Source organism: Ambystoma mexicanum, chromosome 4q (genome assembly GCF_040938575.1).
Source record: "Ambystoma mexicanum isolate Mex_15411 chromosome 4q, UKY_AmexF1_1, whole genome shotgun sequence".
NCBI lineage: Eukaryota > Metazoa > Chordata > Amphibia > Caudata > Ambystomatidae > Ambystoma > Ambystoma mexicanum.
In genome coordinates, this window is record NC_090928.1 from 563,918,065 (window position 1) to 563,941,409 (window position 23,345).

The window sequence follows — 23,345 nt, forward strand, 5'->3', positions numbered from 1 at the left end:
CTACAAATGAGGAAATATCTTTGAGAACATTTGTTTTTCTTACACATTTGAAATCCATAGCAGACTGTCATCTCTTTGCTATTAAAATGAGGTGAGAAATGAGCAATGTTGATACTTTTTTTTATTGTAGATGGTTTTTTACAAACCTTACACACACCATACAATAATCACATTGATCATATAATAACTTCAGCACATTATAATTGATCCAATAAAGCATTTTTGCCAGTACACCATGTCATCACTAACTTCATTCTTAAAACACCTTTTGAGCAAATTATTAAGTTAAATTCATTTTTTTCACAAATTGCCGAACACTAATTAATACTGATGTAGGTCTACCTTGCAAGATATAATACCAAAAGTGTTCACCATTTATAAACGTTCATTCGTGTACAAATAAACAAAAACATTATTCCACAATGTTTTATAGCGATGGACTATTAATCATTACATGCAAGGATTTATGAAGGGATTGACAGAAACAACAGGTTGCACTTTCCTGCTGTCCTTTTGTGAATGAAACATCCCCTGTTAATATCAAGTTGAATCGGACAGTCATAAAGGTTTCTCTGAATCGGCTATGAGGGCATTGCATCAGATAGTTCAACAGAGATCCTTTTTTTTTTTTAAATCAAGACGTATGTCTTTGTATGACTTGTATTTGCACCTCTCTTCACAAGTCAAAATCCAGTCTTGATCCAAGATTTTTTGTTTCAACTGAACTGGCTTTATCAACAAGGCTTCAGGAGTAATCTCAAATGTGTCCAATATATTCCGGCAAGTGTCTTAAAAAGAGAGAAAAGGCTCCCCTTGCGAGCTCTCCATCTTTCTCCCTATCAAAGCAACAGTTAATCTGCGTATGCCACCCAAAAACAACACTCACCCTTTATCCTTGGTGGAGCAAATGACACTTCCTCCAGGGACTCACCCAAGTCCCTGAGATATAGATTGAAGAGGCGGAGGGCCAATATGCACCCCTGCCTCAAACCACGTCCTGTCTTTATAGGTTAAGTCACCACTTCCATAGAGCCTAGCCTCACCTTAACCACAATGTCACTGTGTAGGCTGATCAGAATATCTAAGAGATGTTTGGGGAGACCCCACCTCAAATGTTTTGACCAGAGACCTGCTCTGTCCACCATGTCAAAAGCAAGGCTCAGGTCAACACTTGCCCTTGCCACATACATGCGGTCCCCCCCTCAACATTAGCCTGGTCTAGTAAACATTGTATGATCAGACCACTGGCATCAATTCCGGTTGCCTTTCTAAAACCTGTCTGAAACATGGACAATCTTCCACTAGTAGATATCCAGTTATTAATACTTTTTAAGACGCATTGAGCAGAAACGTTACTCTCTACATCCAATAAAGTGAACAGATGGTAACTTGAGGGGTCCAAGCAACACCCTTTTTTAAAAATTGGCACAGTATGGAAGAATTCCATGATGCTGGCAAGATTTTAGTATTTAGGATGATTTGGAATAGAATGTGCAACATCGAAGCCCACACTTCGGGATCCCGTTTCAATACCAGGTTACACAGACCATTCAGACCTGAATCCCACGAATTGTAACCATTTTTCCAATTGTGCATAACTCGTCAATGGAAATATCAAATTCCCAACGAGCAAAGCTAGTGGTTTCAAAGTTAAGTTTTTTATATAGCTCTGTAAAGTGTGACTTCCACGTGTCACAGGTTTCCCCCCTTCTCACCTGTCTGTATTGTTTGCTTGTGATCTTCGGGGATGTCTTCTTTCGCACTGTTCGGGATTTATATAACCCTGTGCGTGGGTCCTCGAGTTCCAGCGTGCGGTTCGTGACCCAGCTCCAGGAAGCGTTCAGTTGTCTGGGACGAAGATAAGGAAACAAATGGGTTTGCACTCAGAGATCTGTATGCGGGGGAAATCCAGGATATGCAAGGTAGGATAAGGGGAAGGAAGAAGGAAGAGGAATTCAGGGGACCGGGAACCACGAATCAGAGGTAATCGCTGAACGAGCTCCGGTAACACATGTCTGACTACTGCAAGCGGTAGCGTTGAGACGCGCAGGGCTGCGGGGCGTGTCTGCTTTGTAGAACGTAGAACATACAACACGGAGACTAGCAAACAGCGTTCCGAGTTCAGAGGCCATGTTGGGAGTACTACTAAGTTCAGTCCCCTATGGGTCAGGGACCACGAAGTCCAGAAGGGACGCGAACGGTGGTTCATGATAGCAGGTCTCTTCAGGTATAAGATTTATCATTGCCATATCAGACATCCCGGTTCTCTTGTTAATAAGGTTCTAAATGTTTTTACTGCATTTCTTCAGAACTGCTTCCAGCATCCTTGCCCCTCTCTTTGAATAAGTAAATGTCTGCATCTTTCAACCCAATTTTCATAGGATTGCCTTTGTTTTTTAATTAGTATTTTGTTTTCCCTTTCACAAGGAGTTCCTAAGCACTGTTCCCTAATTTTCCTGTCATTTGGGATGTTCTTTACTGGAGCTCCTTTACATACGGGTGGGGCGATTTGGTCAAGGTCGATTTTCGTAACTTGCATTAGTTGTGGACACCTTATCGATTATAAATGTTGGAAAACTCTTGACAGCCAAGTCCCTGAATTTATCGACCAACGCTATAGAATGCCAGAAATCCCCAATGAGCTTATAAAATTTCTTTAAGCTTTTAGGATTCCAGCTAATTTTATTTATTTGGTGGTTCTATATAACATTTTTGCAGGTGGTCAATTCAGGCCCATCAATTTTGATGTTAAAGTGTAAGACTACTGCAAACATGATTGATTAAAAAAAACTAACCTTAGGACACTACAATGTAGTGTATCCCTGATAATTGATCATCTCTATGCCAGGTAGATTTGAGTGGAACATCTCCCAGAATCTGGCCATTGATACTTTGGAGTCCCCAACCTTCCCAGAACTCCCGCCATAGTGTTCCCTGATCAATTTGTTGTAACACATAATTGCTAGTGAGGTCCAAATCTTTGCCCAAAACCGTGGAGAGAGGCAGACTATGGGAATTAAAATCCCCTATCACTATTGTTTCTGAGAAGGACTTCTGTATGGTCCCCAAAATGAGGGCTAATTTACAGCGAGAGGAGTGCCAGTACACGATAACCAATAGCATGTGTTTCTGGACTGAATTAAATTCCAGTTCCAGATCTACAACTAACACCCCACTAAAGTATTTAGAGTTCAATCTACCCTTCAATCCCGGCCTGTGCTTAATAGCGATGCATAAAAAAAAATAAAAAAAATAGGGCCCCCAATGGTCTCCAACCATTTACTCTAGACACTCCCTGTTGGAAAATTAGATCGCTGGATACGTGTTTAAGCTTTCCATCAAATTTGCGTTTTGGGTCTGTGTAACAAAGCCCCTAAAATTCCAAGAAGCCAGTACAATCTTATGAATAGTACATTTTTTAGCTTATTCCCCAGAATTATAGAGTGCATGCTAGGATACATACTACTGTTGATACTATTTACATGAGGAATGATGGAAAACCTTGTTTGGACAAACCGTCTGCGTCAAAGACAATGGGCATGCTTATTCATAGAGTAATATAAGCCAATATTTTGGTAAAGTCACAAAACCATGATATAGCACTTTAAATAGTCCAAAAGGTCCAGGAAATAAATGTTGTGGAATGCTCTGCTTGACTCTGCACACTTCTTTTTGCCCATATTTATTTTGTATTTCTATAGTGCCTACAGCCCTCAGGGATTGGGGCGCTTACACAAACACAGTGGGAAAACAAACATAAAAAACAAGACAAAGAAGGGCAATACTAATATGCCCTAGCTGAGAGTGGATGCATCCTAGAGCAACCTGATCAGGTAACTAAAAGGTGTGTCTTCAATGCTTTCCTGAAGAGACTCAGACTGGAAGTCTCTCTGCTGGCTGTTTGCAGGGAATTCCAAAAGGATGGGGCCAGTGCCCGGAATGATTTACCTAAGCCTCTTGTTCTGTTCATTCTTAATCCCTGTAATAATGATAGATTGGAAGATCGAAGTTCTATAATTGTTTTAAGGTAATCCAGAGATTTTCCATAAAGGGACCGATGAATTGTTACACCCATTTTGAACTCAATGCGTTGCTTCAGTGGTAACCAGTATAGCTCTCTCCTTGCGTTGGTGATATGATCTCTCCTGGGGATGGACATGGTGATGTGCACAACATCACTTTGGATGGTCGGACATGTCCTGAGATTAGACATAGATGCTCTGCACAGCAATATATTGCATTAGCCTAACCTCGACATAATTGTCGCCTGGGTAATGGTCATAGAATTCTTTTTATTGATAAAAGGTTGTATGGTCCTCAAGAGCCTCAGATGATAATTGCAAGTTTTGTAGAGATTTTGTACCTTTGCGTCTGAATTCAGGGATGCCTCTAGTATGACCCCTAAGGTCTTTACTTTCGGTTGGATTGGAATCCTGTTGTTTTGCAACGCAAAATTGGCATATTCAGGGTCCAGTTCAATTTGAGCTTGGGGTGAGCCCAATATCATAAACTCAGTTCTATTACCATTTAAGCAGAGTCAATTTGATGGCATCCAACTTTCAATGGCATTGTATATGTTCTTTAATGTTAAAGAATCTTGTTGAAAATCTCTGCTAAAATCAATGACCAGCTGCGTGTCATCTGCATAGTTGGTAAAGAAGACTTTTCCAGTAGGGTGCAAAGTGAGCACATATACAAATTAAAAAGAAGTGGCGATATAGAGGCTCCTTGAGGGACATCAAATTTGATAGAAGAAGATAGAATTTGATAGAAGAAGCCAATGATGTGGCTGAACCCCAATGTATGCGAGATTCATGATTAGGTAGAAAGGACTTAACCCAATTGACTACCTTCTCTGAGCAGTTTCCCTGCTTTTGTAGCTGTTCCAGGAGGCGTTTGTGATCGACAAGATTGAATGCCGCCGACAGATCCAACAGGATCAGCATCCCCGCTTTTCCACTGTCAACAATATCAAGCATATGGGTTTGAAGGTCAACTAATGCCGTCTCCGTGCTATGAGTAGCACAGAAACCAGATTGCCTGCTATGTAGATTGTTACTGTTCTCTACAAAGGCTTGTAATTGTAAGGTGGCAGCCTTATCTTGTGTTTTTAATTGAAATTGGCTATTAGTTATTGGCCTGAGGTTGCTGCGGTCAGTGTGATCCAAGTTCAATTTCTTAGGCATATGTGTATTTAACTTTCAAGTGACTTCTCCTTTTCCACATTGTTCTGCAGGACCAGGGATAAGATTGTCACAAAAGAGAGACATGTTGGTAGTGAAGAGAAAACCATGATGAAGTCTAGTAGGAAGTGAACTCAGTGACCCCTGCCTGACACATACATGAGGGGGACCAATCACACATTTCTGAATGTACCTTCTTACTTTACTGCATATTTTGTTATTGAAAGTATCACAGGCCTTCCAACAAAGAGAAGGGATTATACAAAACCACAATGCTGAGAGTAAAGCATTCAGTGATCTAGTAAGCCATGGGTGGCCTCTATAATTAATTCCATACTTTGTAGCAAGAACCTCAGCTCCTGGAGAATTGAACTCAATTAGATCATCCAACAAATCACTACGCCAGAATGTCACAAGCCCAATGCAGCTAAATGTTCTCCAAAGTCAGTTCTGCCTCAAGATTATTACATTTCTGTATTTAATTACCTTGTTGGCAAGGCAAAACTGACAAGGACGGTGCCCTAATGACTGGGAACATAAGGTTCTTGTGAATCTGGTATTGACTTTCTCTAAGTTACAAGCTTCAAATGTCATCTCAAAGTTGTCTCATGTTGATGTTGTCAACAGAAATTTTGGGATGCCCAGGCATTAATGAGCTTCCTTCATCTTGTCCCATAGAAGGGGTTTAAGTGGTAAGATTATTCTTTCTGTGTACATTTTATAGAAACGTGATTTTAATAATTCATGGAAATTATGTGCAAGTGAGATGATGATGCTTGTTATTATGCTTTGCCTTCTGGGCTTTGTGTTGCAACCCAAGGGAAATAACACTTGCCAAATTAACAAACAAAATTAGAGACTCTGGATCACTCCTTCAAAAGTAAAGGTGTGTGGCATCCAACCTATACCCGGATGGGCTAAATAACAAAAAAACTCATGTAGGACCATGTCCCATTATTTCTAAAATGTAGGTGAGCGGTTTAGCAATCTACATTATAATAGGTTTCCAAATGACAACACATTTACCAATTGCAAGTTCCAAATCTTGTTGAAAATGTGTTAAAAATATACATTTTATTAAAAAGAAATTCATAGTTAAACACAATTCAGTGAATACTACTCTCTTTGGTCTTCCAAGCTCTCATCTTGCCCCGCCAATGTCAGTCTTTAATTCTTCCATTCATCTACTTTGCCTTCTTCCCTATCGGGATTCTGTTTCCTTATCTCTCACTACACTTGGTCGACTACCTTTCCATTCTCAAATCAAATTTCAATTCCTCTGCCTTCTCTTCAAATCCCTCTATGGTCTTGCACCTGGTCTTGCACCTTGCTGCACTTTTATCTTTCTATACTCTGTCCCGTTTGTAGCTGATGAGGAGGTGCCTGTATTGAATGCAGGTTATTATTACATGTAAAGAAGCGCCCAAAAGAAAATCTCCTGAAGAAAGTTCATCTCATAGTATTTGAGAACTGAAAAATGCTGAGCATGAGAAGCAGAAGGACATTATACTAATTTTACATTCCTCCCCCTACCAAATCTTGCTAACTAGACCCACAGGTGTTTAGACAATGGGCCTCATCACGACTTTGGCGGTAACCCTTAAATCCGCCGGTAGAGCTATTACTGCCGGATTTAAGGGTCCACCGAATCAGGGCTTCGGCAGATTTCGCCCCAGCTCTGAGCTGGGGGGAAATCCGACGAAAAATCACGCTATTACCGCCGGCGGTAAATCCGCCGGTGGTATTAGCGCAAAGATTCCCCATTGAGCCCAATGGGAAATGGGGCATTCTCAAATGGGCTCAGTGGGTAATGGGGACTTACATTACCGCCAAACTCGTGATCCGGCGCGATTAGCGCCGGGGAGTTCGGCGGTAGGGCTAATACCTGCTATTGACATTCTCTAAGTTACAAGCTTCAAATGTCCTGTCAAAGTTGTCTCATGTTGATGTTGTCAACAGAAATAGTGTTACCGTTACCGCCCAAGTCGTGATGAGGCCCAATACATACAGTCACTTGTATGTATGATGTTTTTTATGGTGAATGAAATGGCTGTTTTTAAGAATTGTGCAAAATATGTTTTTTTCTCACATTATAAGGTATTCACTGAATTGCATTTAACTATGAATTGTTTTTTAATAAAATTATTATTTTTAACACTTTTTCAACAAGAGTTGCAACTTGCAGTTGGTACTGTTTTGTTGTCATCTGGAAACTTATATTATAATGTAGATTGTTAAACCCGTTTCCTACATTTTATAAATAATGGAACAAGGTCCTACCTGAGTTTTTTTGTTAAATAACACTTGCCACCATGTTTTCCTTGATTTTAAGCATATTTCAAGTGTTCTTCGTAACAGTAAGCAAATATAATCATAAATTGTGAATATATGTATGTTTATTAACAGGATGTTACTATAGTATAGGAGTGAGGCTAAGATTGTGCGTCAGTGTGCTTAGGATGTTTCCTTCAGGACATCATTTTCCTATTAGATGACCATATATGGTACAAGCGAGGAATAACCAAGCCGTAGAGCAAATCAATATACAATAAACTCAATTCACTAAATGATTGTTGAGTCACAACAGACCATTACCCTCTAATCATAGAACTATCCATTCTATTATTTCTGCCTTGAGAAAGACTTATTGTCGAAAGACGTGTTGGCTGAGATCAGAAGAGAACATGGGGAATACAATAAAGCTCTTAATTAAGAATAACCAACCACTGCATTTACCTCATTATGTATTCACATATGTATTTTGTTGGTGAGCGCGGGTTGCTAGTATAGCCTGATAACTATAATTTAATGTATTTGTACTTATTACTTCATTTATTTGTACATTTATGTGTATTTATTTGTCAGTATTTATAAATCAGTTAAATTATTTGCATTCAATTATAATAAATTATTATGTACCATCACATAGAAGTGTTTTAATTATTTTTGCGATAGATGTGTTGCTTCTCATGTTTTAATGAAATGATGTTCAGTGCATGTTCAAACATACATAGGAATTATAAGACATGTCTACATCTCCTCCCAGATTGCTTTATATTATGTATCATTGCAAACTGAAAACTACTTTGGTTAATTTGAGCCTGTGTGTGTAAGGAAGTTTGTTTTCCTGGATGGTTTATTAATACTTAAATTATTGTTTTTTTCTTTTTTTAGGAGGGTTTTAAGGCTTTTTAGAATTTGAAGATTAGTGTTATTATTATTACTATTATTATTAGTATTATTATTACTATTATATTATTATTATTATTATTATTATTATTATTATTATTATTTATTAATGCATATATAGGCATTGCACCTACATAAATGCATGGCACTCCAACATGCAACACTCCTTTCACTCCAACTCCAACACTCCAACTCCTTTCCTCTTTCTACAAAGACCTCGACCACCTCCTCTCTCTTATCTCTCTCTCCCCCTCTCCTCTCACTGTACTTCGTGACTTCAATCCTCACCTACCTACTCCCCCTCAATCTTCCCCTCTTCTCTCAATCCTTGACTCCTACCTCCTCTCTCCCCTTCCCTCTTCTCCTACTCACTCATCTGGCTCCACTCTTGATCTCGTCTTTAACTCAACCTATCCCTCCTCCACTGATTCCACACTACCCAACTATCTCTCTGACCATGCTTTACTCTCCTTCTCCCTTACTCCCCTTCTTCCTTCTTCTGCTGCTGTACCCTCCCCTACTTCTTTCTATCGACGTGACCTTCATGACTTTAATCCTTCTCTCTTTTTCGACACTTGCTCTTCCTCTCTTTCCCCATCCCGGATATCTCTTCTCTCTCAGCTAATGATGCTCTATCCACTCTGTCCTCCTCTATCTCCCCAACTCTTGATCAACTTTACCCCCTCTCCTAGTTCCGTCCTACTCGCAAACCCGCTCACCCTTGCCTTTCCCCGCAACTTCTTTCCATGCGTAGTCTCCCCCGTCGCCTCGAGCAACTCTGGCTTAAATTCCCTTCACTATCCAATCAAACCTCCTATTTCTCTTACTACTCTCTTTATGATTCCTACCTCAGCTCTGCTAAACAATCCTACTACTCTAACCTTCTCCACTTCCAATCCTCACACCTTTGCTGTATCTTTCAAACCCTTTCTCGTCTTCTCTCCCCAACCAACCCCTGACCTCTCAGCCACATCTTCTCTCTCTCCTTCTGACTTTGCCAACTTCTTCTCCTCCAAGATCCCTTCTCTTCGTTAAAACATTATCTGCTCTCCTTCCTACTCACCCCGTTCCCCTCCCCTCCACTCTCCCTCAGCTTCCATGCCTGACTTCTTGCCTGTCTCCCCTTCTGAGGTGTCCCTCCTCCTTACCAAAGCTCATCCTACGTCGGCCCCCACCAATCCTCTCCCCACCCTCCTTATCCCAAAGATCTACCCTCTACTTATTCCTTACTTAACCTCAATCTTCAACATGTGTCTCTCCTCAGCTACTTTCCCCTCCGCTTTCACTATTATTCGTATTCTGAAGAAACATTCTGCTGATCCCCTTCTTACCTCTAACTTTCGTCCAATCTCTCTACTCCCATTCCTCTCCAAATTACTTTAACGCTTAGCCTACTCCCAACTCTCAGCCTTTGTCACTAACCTTTCCCTCCTCCCCCCCTCTCAATCTGGCTTCTGACCTAAACATTCCCCTGAAACTGCTCTCACTTAAGTCCTCAACTCCCTCATCTCTGCTCGATACTCTAAACATTCCTCTGTCCTCATTCTCCTTGACCTCTCTGCTGCCTTCGACACTGTCAATCACCCCCTACTTCTCAACACTCTCTCCTCCTTTGGTTTCAAAGGCTCGGTTCTTAACTGGCTCTCCTCCTACCTCTCATCCAGCTCTTTTGCTGTCACCTGGGGTGGTCATACCTCATCCTCCTTCCTCTTGGAATTCAGCGTCCCCCACAGTTCAGTTCTCAGCCCCTTACTATTCTCTCTTTACAACTCTCTCCATGCCCCAATCATCTCTTCCTTTGGTATTTCTCACTATTTCTATGGCGATGACACCCAACTCTTCCTTTCCTTATCTTTCTTCTCTCCTGACCTCCACCATAAACTCTCTTCCTGTCTTACTGCCATTCTTTCCCTCAATACTGATAAAACTGAAGCCGTATTATTCCCCTCCAACACTCTTCCCCTTCCCTCTCCTCCACCTTTTATTCATTTCCCCCCTCTGACCTCCATCTCAGACAACGCTCGCAATCTGGGCATTCACTTTGACTCCTCTCGCGCCTGCCGCTATCACCTTTTCAACATTCGCAAAGTCTGCTCCGCTCTCACCTTCCAGGCCACTAAACTTTTAATATCCTCTCTCATCTTCTCTCGCCTCTTCTATTGTTCCTCTATCCTCTTTGAACTCCCTGCATCTCATCTCGCCCCCCCTTAAATCCCTCTACCACTCAGCCATCCGCACCCTCTGTTTCCTTGCTCCTCACGACTCCATTTCCTCTTCGCTTTCTTACCTTGGTTGGCTTCCCTTCCACTCCCAACTTAAATTTCATTTGCTCTGTCTTGACTTTAAATCCCTCCATGATCTTGCACCCCCTTATCTCTCCTCTCTCCTCTCTTTCTACACCCCCTCCCGCACCCTTCGATCTGCTGATCTCTTCCTTCTCACTGTCCTCCCTTGTGCCTCCTCCCATTTCCACTCTTTTCAGCTCCTAGCCCCTCTACACTGGAACTCCCTATCTCTCTCCATCTGCTCCATCCCTACCTTTTCCTCCTTCCGTTCTTCCTTGAAATCTTTCCTTCTCCATTCCCCTCCCTGATACCCTTACTACCCTCATCTCTCTCTCTCTCCTCCCTCACTTCTTCCCCTATTTACCTCTCCCTATCTGGTCCTTTTCCCCCCTCTACCTTACCTCTCCATCCTTACCTCTTCATCCTAACACCCCCTCTGTTCCCTCCTCCTTCTCTTCCTAACCCCCCCTCCTTCCCTTACTTACCCTCACAGGTTAGTTACCCTAACTACTGTTTTATTGGTTTGATTCATATCTTGTAAATTGCTTCTACTGTTATAAATCTCTATGTATCTTGTTGTTATAATGTAAAGCGCTTTGGATTAAAGTGCTATATAAGCAAAATAAATAAATACAAATGTACACTGGTAAGTAGAAATATGTGCTCATAGAGTATGTGTTTTTAAATGTCCTTGTACATTGTGCATGTTCAAGCATACTCACGTTTATTGGAACACTCTGGCTGAATATGTGAACACAAATGGTGCAAATTTTTCTAGTGTATTGGTAAAGGGAGTGAGCCTCCTTTAAAATGTATGAACATTACAAATGTTAACCACAACCCACATCATTGTTTTCATTCGCTCTTCGCCTTCCCAATGAACATTTTTCGACCTTGTCTGTCGTCGGGCCTGGTACTACACTTCAAACCCTTGAATACATATTTGCCAGACTAAAACAGACAAACAACCTATGATTTGGTTATTTTCGACATCTGCCGGCACAGTTTATCTGCATATTCGAACTTTAATTTACGATTTTCACATCCTTCTAAAAATCAGTTTTTCTTATTTGATTATATACAAGTAAATAAAAAAAATGTTAACCACAACCCACATATTAAATGTAGATAACGCAACAGTGCATACAAATCAAACAACAAATGTGTGCATGTTTTTTAGTAGGTGTGCTTGTATGTTGAGTGGTTGTGTTTATAGGCAGGGGTATGATGATGTTGTGGAAAGAAATACATAGCATTGAAAGTGTTAAAGTAAATTTGCAGCCTACCTTGAAAACATACGAGAATGGATAAAGTCTTTGCATATGTATGATATATGTGTTTTTGAAAGTACATTACACAAAATATGTATGTGCATAATCTTTTTCAAGGTACACATTAGTTGTGCTTACATTAATTTAATGTATGTGTTTCTTTACTGTACATTCATCTAATTTTGTCCTTTGAATGTATATGTATATGTGCTGTTTTATATATTATGACTTTGTGCTAGCGCAAGGCATAGATAAGGTTAAACAAAGTCTCTATGGCATTTCAGAAAACACATTTTCTCAAAAACCTTTGAGAGCTTGCATGAAAAAATCTGAAAATATTACTCAATAATGTGCATATAAAATATATGAATTGTACATTTATTTCTTCATGATTTAGAAAATGTTTACATTCATTGTGTTTTGAACAGCTTTTAACATGGAAATGTGCCCTAAAAAAAGAAAATCTGCACAAATATCTAACGATTGGCTGCTTAGATTTTTACAATTTTTTGCAGGTGCCAAGTTTTCATCTGGAATTGGTGCACTGATGATTCAATTAGAAAATCAACTTAGTCAAGTGTTAGATTTTAACAAATTACAATGTATGTATGTAAGACACATGCTCAATTACACATTTTTTAACCCAAAAAAGTACAAACTAAACAGCAACCATACACACATCCACCAAGCCATCAATTTGAACAGCATCCCATTTTGAAATAACAATTTAGGGTTAATCTAGATATGATGCATGCACAAAAACCATAACATTTTGTTACAAAAATATACAATGTATGCCAACCACACAAACCAGATGTAAACAATAGGAATATCTATTAACTGCGTACACAGCAAAAGATAAACACACACAATATCACACACACCACCACTGCGTACACATTAAAACATACAATACACACATGTAAAAACCTGAAAAAGAGTAAAGCAACAGTATCAGCCAACATCATTATGAACACACCATGGGCCAGATAATAATGTTTTTTCAGTGAATTTCATAGGTTTTTATTAGTGCAACTTAACCATAATGTCCCTTTAGCAAAGTATGTTCAGTGAATTTCATGGGCTTTTACCAGTACACCGTAATTTCCTACAATTTACTAATATCATATTTACGCCAATACAGCAAACTTTTTGTCCAATTTATAACATTTCACCTTAAAACTCTGCCCTTCCCCACCTTCTAGCATCATTTCTAACACTTATGTACACTTTTTGCAACTTTTTCTACTGTTGTGTTCATCAATGTTTGTGAACATCTTACGTAATTGCTGACTTTCCGGACAGTGTCACTTGACCACGCGCATGCCTGCATGGCATTGGGATGCGTTCGCGAACGCACCGCACTTCGTAAACTTGTCTGTGCTTCGCGAACAGTTTAGAACTGCATTTTTCAGCTCATACAGGAACTTTGGATCTCAAAACTTACCCTTCCACAGCTCCTACACCTATTCCTACTAATTACCCATTAACAATTTAGCACACAGCACATACTTGGAAGAATATTAACAAAACAGCTATTTATCTTAGAAATTGCATCAGGTATTGCCATCTCTCCTCCCCAAGAACCACCACCACCACCAGCTGGAGGACCTACACAAAGAAAGAAGTCCAATACTTCAAAAGACAATAAAGAGGACAGGGAGATGAGGTAGAGGAAGCGCCTACACCCAGCATGCACAGAGAATTGTGGGTGTGGAAGTTCTTTACCATTGTTGGGGATGTACCAAAGGCTAAAGCTATCACAGTGAAATGCACTGAGTGCAGCATTGTTCTTAGTCATGGACAGCCTGGGCAGTACTCCTACGGACCACCACCATGTGCCGCCACACCAAATCCAACCATTGCAATGCTCTGAGAAAGGCTGTTCCTTTCTCAAGAAGCAGTAGGCTGTCTTTCTCTACCTCATCTTCATCAACACATACTCTAACCACACAGCCTACTTCTGTGGAACACAAAGTCCCACCAGCTACCTTACAAGAAATAAAAGAGGCTTTTGGTCCATATCTTTCGAAAACAGCAGTACTCTGTATATTCTGCAACACACCACTGTGCAGGGGGGAGCAATTTCGAAGTTCTTTTGACGCTGTAATCAAGGAGCAAAAGAAATATTGCCCCCTAACTTAGATGTAACACATGCGCAACATATTCCCCTGTCCAACTGCCCCTGCATTTCTGTGGTTGGTGCCCCTTTCCTCACCCCCCCAAAAAAAAAAGAAAATCAACATAAAAAAGTTCCTTTATGAACCACCTTTCACAGTTAAAACATAGAACTAAAATAAAATAAGCTTATAGACTCCATCTACTTACTTTATATTGTTCTACTATGCTAATGAAAATGATGGACAATTGTATACTATAGAAAAACTAAAAATAACAGAAACAATTTTCTGCCCCAAATTCTTCTCTCCAGTGTACAATAAAGACCACAATTCATTGCCGCTTATGACTATCCACAGTCTCCGCATTCCCCTATATAGCCCACGTCTTATTAGAAAATCCAGATTGCACATGTACACCATCACACAAGACAACCCTTCTACTCTTTTTACTGCTATGTTTGTAATACTCCCTCATTGACTGCTTTAAACCATTCACACATATATCCACCAATCAGTTAAACAACTCTCCATATAGCCTATCAACGTATTAAACTTCCACAAACCAACTGCCAGTTAAACATGTTCTACAAATCTTTTGCATCTGCATTTCCTATACCTATACCAAGAAATTGTACATAGTGCTCCTATAAATGCACATATGCATTGTGCAGTAAGAGAAGTGCATATATAAACGTGGCAGTATGGGTGAGCAAGTCCTCATGGTTGCCAAGGGATGCCTAGGTGGGAGGCCACTAGCTAACTGATGGGGCAGAGAAGTCCCAAGGGTGGGATTCATCTTAACCCTAACATCTCTTTAACTAAGTTATTTCTGTGAATTAAATAGGTTTCAATAAGTGAAAATATTTCATAATGTTACATCCCTGTGTATAAGTTATTAATACTTCCTCTTTTAACATATATGAAACAACTATTAACCTCCTTTAACAAACATATTTTTGCAACAGTTTTTTATGTGTGTCATAATTATCAGCGCATGCTGGGGATGCAAGTCATTGTTCAATTGCCTAGGTCATAAGGCTCGATCATGACCCCAGCCCCACCAAACCACCCCTGTTATCCACTGCATCTACCCAGCATCCTAGTTCAGTGTCCACTATTCCCTCATAATGTGACCAATGGCCAGTACACATAGCTTGCCAGTCTCCACAATCCATGGTGCATGGGCTTCCTCCATGCTGCATGCCCACTAGGCAGATCAGAGTGGACATGTGTCCTTGCCCAGGCCCAGGCCCACTGCCCACAGAAGGAAAGTTATATCAATATTTTTTGTACTTATATTTTGACACTTTCAAAAAATGTAAACACAGGACCGATTTGGAAAACCGTGCTTTTAGAATCAGAATACACGTTTGTCTTTCCTCAGGACCAGATCCATTTCTCAGGCACCAAAGTTATATTTTCACAATTTAGAAAAATAAAACACAGGACAGATTTTCAAAACCATGCTTTCAGGTCCTTGATAAAACTCCTTGTGAATGTTTGCAGCAATCCTGTTAAACACTTCTGACTGTAGCCATGAGCAGAATTGTTTTCCCATATTCTGAAAAACCTTACCACATAGCCGGTCCCTAGTGGCCATACCCAGTTTATCCCCATTGCTTGTCCCTCATAGGCATGACCAGTAGGCACTTTGCCTGGGTCATGATCTTTGCCCATGACTAAAACAATCTGGCCACTGCCCATGGCCACACATTATACCTCAGTCACCAAAGGTGTATCACTATTTTTTGCACCTACATTATGACACTTTTCAAACCTTGGTTCACTAAAATACTACCAAGAATTAGAAACATAGCATACAAATAAACTCACATAGCCAATATGCCATGCTAATGCTTCTTAGGTTCAATGCAGATGGTACCAAAAATAACTGTAAACTTACTAGTTTCACACACAGCCAAGTATCTCTTGGCAAGAAAACCTTCACAACAGTAGGCATAATACCCCACACTGGTGCCACAACCACTTCAGGGCACTATACTGCATATGTCTAAAAAATAATGGTTGGTTTAAATGTAACGCACCTTGGTTACACATGCCTGCTTAATATTCCTTCAAACCGTAGCACAAGAAACAATTAGAATACGCCAACAGGTGTCTAACTACATCCATAATACTGCCATACTACTTTTAAATGTCACAATAGTTATAATACGCCAGCAGGTATCTAAATACCCTTCATTTCAATACACTGCAAATATGCCATCACAATTCGTGTTACTACAAAACTTCTTCTAAAGTCTAATGTAGTTAGAATACGCCAACAGGTATTACACTACTTTAAACATTCCCTTAATAACAACACACTTCAAACAAACAAAGGGATGACGACCAAATCAGTCTGGGTGTCATCCCTCCAGAATGAACACATATGCCTGACCTCCCAACCACTACCCCTACCGCTAAGAAGCAGCTATCATGCAACTGCCACACCAGCTGCACACATATCCAGTGCACACATGCACATGCACCTTATGACTCTTTCTCTCTCTACTGACTTCCCAAGGGCGTTCAAACTACCAGCGTTTTGAGATCATACCAATGATACATAAGGCACTATATAAATGCCAAGTAACATAACATAACATAACATACTTACAGGTAAAATTTACAAGTAAAATTTACAATCTGTATTTACAAAGGAACTCAGAAGGAAAAGAACAGTAAGTAGAAGTGGAACTGGGTGTTACTGAGGTTGAGGTATTGTGTTGTGAGGGTCTTGAGAAGAGAGCCACAGTTTAGCTTTGCACTTGAAGGCATGGAAGGAGGGTTCTAATTTAAGGGTGGTGGGTAGCGAGTTCCAAGGTTTGGAGGCAAGAACCGGGAAGCTAAAAGACCCAGATTTCTGTAGTTTATATCTCAGTATTGATAGGCAGTGTGCTTGGGCTAATCTTTGAGGTCGGATAGACGTGTATGGAGTGAACCGGCAGGCCATGTATTGAGGAGCCTTGTCGGCCAAACATTTATGTGTTAGGGCAAGGGATTTGAGAGAGACTCTATGTGCAACAGAGAGCCAATTCAGCTTGCGACAGGTATCAGATATGTGTTGGTTTCTAGGGATGTTCAGGGCAGCCCAAATGGCATTATTTTGGATGACCTGAAGTTTGCAAAGGTTGCGCTGGCTAGTCCCTAGATACAGGACATTCCAGTAGTCTAACTTGGCCATAATTAGTGTTCTGGCAAGGATAATGCAGTTCGGATTCGTGAGGAATGGGCTGCAGGCTGTAATGAGCTTGCATTTGTAAGCAGATGCTGAGGTAACAGCATTAGTTTGTCTCGAGAGAGATAAGGAGGAATCAAGGTAGATGCCTAGCGTTTTGGTGACATTGGTGACCTTGATGGTGTTAACATCAATGATGAAAGATTTGAACTTGTGTTGAGTTTATTAAGTCGGTTGGGGGAGCCCAGGATGAGGAGCTCCGTCGTGTCATCATTAAGACAGAGCTTGTGTTGAGCCATCCAAGCCTGGATGACCTGATACATTGTTTAGGGCTTTAGTGTCCACACTATGATCGCTCGTGAGAGGAATGAGTAGCTGGGTGTCATCACATAATTTGTGTAGGTGACACCCAGATATTCAAAAATATCAAATAGGGGTTTTGTGAACACATGAGTGTGGGTGAGACACAGGATCCTTGTGGGACCCTGCATAGTACTGGCGATGGTTCGGCGGCGGCAGTAGGGGAGAAGACCCTCATGGATCTATTAGCCAGAAATTATCTGATCCAGGTAGTGGTGTTGTCTGAGAAGTGAGCAGACATTTTCAGACGTTGACATAGTATTTGGTGGTTTACCAAATCAAACACAGCTGATAAGTCCATAAGTAACAAGAGGGCGATCTTGCCATTGTCTTTCAGGTCCTCAATTTCCATTTTAAGTTGAATGAGGGCAGTTTCAGTTCCATGTTTAGGAGGCATAAGAGATTGTTATATTCCAGCCAATCCTGGATCTGTAAGTATGCTGCACGATCGAGAATTTTCAAGAGGAAAGGCACAGTTGTGATTGCCCTAAAATTGGAAGGTACATTAGGGTCTAAAGTAGGATTTTTCAGGAGGGGGATGAATGCTTGCAAGATAGCTGGTGGGATTTTGTATGCCACAGAAGTAGGCTATGTGGTTATAGTATTGGTTGAGGAAAATGAGTTAGAGGAAGACTACTACTACTTGCTAAGAAAGGAACATCCTTTCTGAGAGCAGTGCGGCAGTTGGGTGTGGCGGCGCATGGAGGTTGTCCCGTAGGAGTAATGTCCAGGTAGTCTGCGACTGAATATAACGTTGCACTTAGTGTATTTCACTTTGGTAGCTTTAGCCTTTGGCACATTCCCAACAGTGGTAAAGAACTGCCTCACCCACGATTCTCTCTTGGTGCGAGAAGTGGGCACTTCCTCTACCTCATCTTCTTGGTCCTCTTTATTGTCTTTAGAAGTACTGCACTTTTTTGTTGTGTAGGTCTTCCAGCTGGTAGTGGTGGTGGCTCTTGAGGAGGAGGGATGGCAATATCTGATCCCATTTTTAAGATAAATAGCAGTTTTGCTAATATTTTTCCAAGTATGTGCTCTGTGCAAGATTCAATTGACAAAATTAATAGGAGTAGGAGCTGTGCAAGGGGAACATTTTGAGCTTGAAAGTTCCTAGATCAGTAGAAAGTGCAGTTATGAACTGTTCCCGAAGCTCGGAGCCGTTCGCCCAAGTACTGATGTGTTCCATACACTTTTGCAAAAAGTGTATGGAAGTATTAAAAATGATGCTAGAAGGTGGGAAATGGCAGAGTTTTAAGGTGAAACTTTGTAAATTGGAAACAGATCTTGTTGTTTTGGGGTAAATATGATATTAGTAAGTTGTAGGAAATTAACATGCACTCATAAAAATCCATGAAATTCCCTCCAATATAATGTTTTGTTTAGATGAATACATTATTTAATACATTAAGTACTTCATGATAGGTCTCTGGATCACCCCTCACATCTTGTTACCAGCATTATAAACACAACCCCTTGTAGGGACTTTTTATCAAAATTAATTTAAGATGTAATGTCATCAGTGATGTCATTAATGACATTTGTAATGTCATCTTTGATGTCCTGGGTGTTAGTCTTAGCAGTGCATGTTGGTGGCGCATGTTATGGTTGCTTAACTTACCATACCTGGTGAATTTCTGAAGTTTTGTTTGGTTTTACTTGTAGCCATAAGTCCCTATAACCAAGTTTTTTGATTGAATTTCATAGGTTTCTATTAGTGCAACATAACGATAACATCCCTTTAACAAAGTTTTTTCAGTGAATATATACATTACATGGCCTGCGGTAGCGGCCATGTAGTTATGGTTAAGTTGCTAAACACATAGGAAGAGCACTTTTTGGGTGGCTTATAACTTTGCTCCCCCTGAACGAATCCTCACCAATCTTTGCAAATAAAGTATATGGCCCGCACTGAATATTTGTGCAAAGTTTGGTGATGTTTGGTCAAGGGCGGCAAAGTTATAGGGGGGGTCCCAAAATGTATTTTTTTCCCATAGACATAATGGGAAAGAATTTCTGTCGCGCGTACAGCCGAAACTGCTGGACGGATTTTCACCAAATTTGCGGCAGGAGCGGCAGCTTTGTCTCCAAAGCGTGCTTTTGTTTATTTGGTGAAAATTCATCCAGTAGTTTCTTTTTTAAATAACCAAAACAAAAGGCAAAAAAATGTGTGATATCTATGTCCGCTTCGCGAACACACTACCCTATTCGCACCGCGGACAGGACACTGATTGGCCAATCGGTTTGTGTCTTGTCCGCGGACATGCAACATGTTCTCTGATTGGCTGGGATGAGGCGTGAGGTGCGTTATATTGTTTCGATGCACCCGCCATATTGGATCCGCGGACAGCGCAGCGTGGAAGTGAGCATAAATCCAAGCTGGGTGTCATCACATAATTTGTGTAGGTGACACCCAGATATTCAAAAATATCAAATAGGGGTTTTGTGAACACATGAGTGTGGGTGAGACACAGGATCCTTGTGGGACCCTGCATAGTACTGGCGATGGTTCGGCGGCGGCAGTAGGGGAGAAGACCCTCATGGATCTATTAGCCAGAAATTATCTGATCCAGGTAGTGGTGTTGTCTGAGAAGTGAGCAGACATTTTCAGACGTTGACATAAGATTTGGTGGTTTACCAAATCAAACACAGCTGATAAGTCCATAAGTAACAAGAGGGCGATCTTGCCATTGTCTTTCAGGTCCTCAATTTCCATTTTAAGTTGAATGAGGGCAGTTTCAGTTCCATGTTTAGGAGACATAAGAGATTGTTATATTCCAGCCAATCCTGGATCTGTAAGTATGCTGCACGATCGAGAATTTTCAAGAGGAAAGGCACAGTTGTGATTGCCCTAAAATTGGAAGGTACATTAGGGTCTAAAGTAGGATTTTTCAGGAGGGGGATGAATGCTTGCAAGATAGCTGGTGGGATTTTGTATGCCACAGAAGTAGGCTATGTGGTTATAGTATTGGTTGAGGAAAATGAGTTAGAGGAAGACTACTACTACTTGCTAAGAAAGGAACATCCTTTCTGAGAGCAGTGCGGCAGTTGGGTGTGGCGGCGCATGGAGGTTGTCCCGTAGGAGTAATGTCCAGGTAGTCTGCGACTGAATATAACGTTGCACTTAGTGTATTTCACTTTGGTAGCTTTAGCCTTTGGCACATTCCCAACAGTGGTAAAGAACTGCCTCACCCACGATTCTCTCTTGGTGCGAGAAGTGGGCACTTCCTCTACCTCATCTTCTTGGTCCTCTTTATTGTCTTTAGAAGTACTGCACTTTTTTGTTGTGTAGGTCTTCCAGCTGGTAGTGGTGGTGGCTCTTGAGGAGGAGGGATGGCAATATCTGATCCCATTTTTAAGATAAATAGCAGTTTTGCTAATATTTTTCCAAGTATGTGCTCTGTGCAAGATTCAATTGATAAAATTAATAGGAGTAGGAGCTGTGCAAGGGGAACATTTTGAGCTTGAAAGTTCCTAGATCAGTAGAAAGTGCAGTTATGAACTGTTCCCGAAGCTCGGAGCCGTTCGCCCAAGTACTGAGGTGTTCGTGGACATGTCATTATGCTACACGTGCATGTGTGGCCACGTGACACTGTCCGAAAAGTTTGAGATGCTGTCAGACGTTCCTGGATGTCTATGGACACAAACACTGGAAAAAGTTGCAAAAAGTGTATGGAAGTATTAAAAATGATGCTAGAAGGTGGGAAATGGCAGAGTTTTAAGGTGAAACTTTGTAAATTGGAAACAGATCTTGTTGTTTTGGGGTAAATATGATATTAGTAAGTTGTAGGAAATTAACATGCACTCATAAAAATCCATGAAATTCCCTCCAATATAATGTTTTGTTTAGATGAATACATTCTTTAATACATTAAGTACTTCATGATAGGTCTCTGGATCACCCCTCACATCTTGTTACCAACATTATAAACACAACCCCTTGATGGGACTTTTTATCAAAATTAATTTAAGATGTAATGTCATCAGTGATGTCATTAATGACATTTGTAATGTCATCTTTGATGTCGTGGGTGTTAGTCTTAGCAGTGCATGTTGGTGGCGCATGTTATGGTTGCTTAACTTACCATACCTGGTGAATTTCTGAAGTTTTGTTTGGTTTTACTTGTAGCCATAAGTCCCTATAACCAAGTTTTTTGATTGAATTTCATAGGTTCTATTAGTGCAACATAACGATAACATCCCTTTAACAAAGTTTTTTCAGTGAATATATACATTACATGGCCTGCGGTAGCGGCCATGTAGTTACGGTTAAGTTGCTAAACACATAGGAAGAGCACTTTTTGGGTGGCTTATAACTTTGCTCCCCCTGAACGAATCCTCACCAATCTTTGCAAATAAAGTATATGGCCCGCACTGAATATTTGTGCAAAGTTTGGTCATGTTTGGTCAAGGGCGGCAAAGTTATAGGGGGGGTCCCAAAATGTATTTTTTTCCCATAGACATAATGGGAAAGAATTTCTGTCGCGCGTACAGCCGAAACTGCTGGACGGATTTTCACCAAATTTGCGGCAGGAGCGGCAGCTTTGTCTCCAAAGCGTGCTTTTGTTTATTTGGTGAAAATTCATCCAGTAGTTTCTTTTTTAAATAACCAAAACAAAAGGTAAAAAAAATGTGTGATATCTATGTCCGCTTCGCGAACACCCTACCCTATTCGCACCGCGGACAGGACACTGATTGGCCAATCGGTTTGTGTCTTGTCCGCGGACATGCAACATGTTCTCTGATTGGCTGGGATGAGGCGTGAGGTGCATTATATTGTTTCGATGCACCCGCCATATTGGATCCGCGGACAGCGCAGCGTGGAAGTGAGCATAAATCCAATTTTCCGTAGTGTGTTGGTGTGTATGAGTGCTTGGAGAGGGTGGGGGAGTAAGAGATGGATGAAATGCTGTATTTGTTTAGGTGGGAGAAGGCTGTGATGTGTTTGCGGTGTCCGCAGACACCACGGTTGTCCGCACACATACCAAACACTGGGTGCACTACTGGCTATTTTAGTTTAGTATGATGTTGGTTTTGGGTCATTAGAAGAGCATTGGCTGAAGAGGGTATGTATTGAGGAGTTTGTGCATTGGTTGTGATTATTTTTAAGAATGTTAATTGAAGTGGATAGGTTTTGAGGTGGATGTAAAATGTTTTTGGGTTGTGGTCATTTGGTAGGTGTTTGTTTCTATGTGTGTGTGATGCTGTGGTGGTTGTAGTCAGGCCCTAGAGTGTTGGGTGCATGGCCGAAATGCCATAGGCCTTCGGCCAGACACCCAAAACTCGAGGCTCTGGCTACAACCACCACAGCATAACACATCCATGTTATCAAAGATTTTGACTGTGGTATGTGGGCTGCTTAGGGCATATGTTTTCAAAAATGTGTCTACTGATTGGTAGTAGTGTAATAGTGCTTATAGGATAGTGAGATGATGTGTGTTAGTTTGTTTGTTGGATTGTGTTCAGAATATAGGTATTGAAGACTCTAGGCATTTTGGGTTTTATTTATTGGTGAGGTGTTTGTTTGCATGGCTATGTTATGTTGCAGTGTTTGTGAGTTTAATTATTATTTACTTACTGTTTCTTTTGTTAAGGCTGTATGAGGAGTTTTGGCCAGGCCATGCAGTCAAGATTGTAGTGTTTGGCAACAAGTGCTGCAGCATAACATATCCTTGGAAGCAAACATTTTAGATTGTGGTTTATGGTCAGTTGTTTGCTTGAATGGGTGTGTTATGCTGTGGTGTTTAGGAGTCCAATCA